Raw genomic sequence first — 951 nt, forward strand, 5'->3', positions numbered from 1 at the left:
TCTTTAAGGTAAAGCATCCTATTATAGGTTGTAGTCAGATCATTTACTTTCCTCTTTATGTCCCCATGGACATTGTGTCTTGGCGTTACAAATTCGAGCAAGTCCTCGATTTGTCTGCCAAGTTTTTCCATCAGTTTTTGCCTAGTTACATCTCCATCTTCATCTAGGCTGATCGTCTTAATTTGTACCTTACCTTTAACAAGTTTAGGTTCTCCTTGCCCTTGGTTTTCTTTTTTCTTCGCCGGTGGTGTTCTCTTCAATCCTTTCTTTGCAAATGGGTTCTTTGTTTCTTCTGATCTTGTTCCTTCTTGTATGTTTGCTTCTTCTTCTTCAAGTCTTCTTTCTTCTCTGTTGCCGCTCGAGTCAGGTTGCAAAATTTTGCTCCCCCCAGAATACGTGGAGCAGCACGAGTCGAGCGAAGGACAGGGTTCCCCATCCCCTCTCTTCTCGTGGAGGGATTCCCCGCTTTGTGCGGTACCCTCCTGGGGTAGGTTATTTTTAAATCTTGCTTCCATTTTCGTTTCCGTACTCCTACATAGATCTAGCCCTTTCTGGAAGTCCTTGTCCCACGGCTCGCTATAGCCTCACATTCGGCATGGAATCTCCGCCATGCTTCGGTCGCCATTGCCTCGTCGGTTATCTAGCAGGGAGCACCACGGTAGCAGGTAGTCTCGCTACCGTTGCCAGGTATTCGGTTGTGCAGATTAGTTTATATCTACCTCCTTGGTAAGTCTCCTTTTGTTATATCTCTGGCACGTGCAGGTGAGGTTGGCTTGAGTAGGTAGTGTTGTTAGAACCTACCCCTTACTCCCCATAAAAACATGGTTGAAAAATCAATTGTGTATAGGTCAGCTGAATTTATATCAATAGAGTTTAATGAACTGTTCAAATGACCACATTTTCAGCGTTGTGGCGAATAGTTGCCTTGCGTTTGACATTAGCATGTCGACA

This window comes from Papilio polytes, unplaced genomic scaffold (genome assembly GCF_000836215.1).
Source record: "Papilio polytes unplaced genomic scaffold, Ppol_1.0 DF820944.1, whole genome shotgun sequence".
Taxonomy (NCBI): domain Eukaryota; kingdom Metazoa; phylum Arthropoda; class Insecta; order Lepidoptera; family Papilionidae; genus Papilio; species Papilio polytes.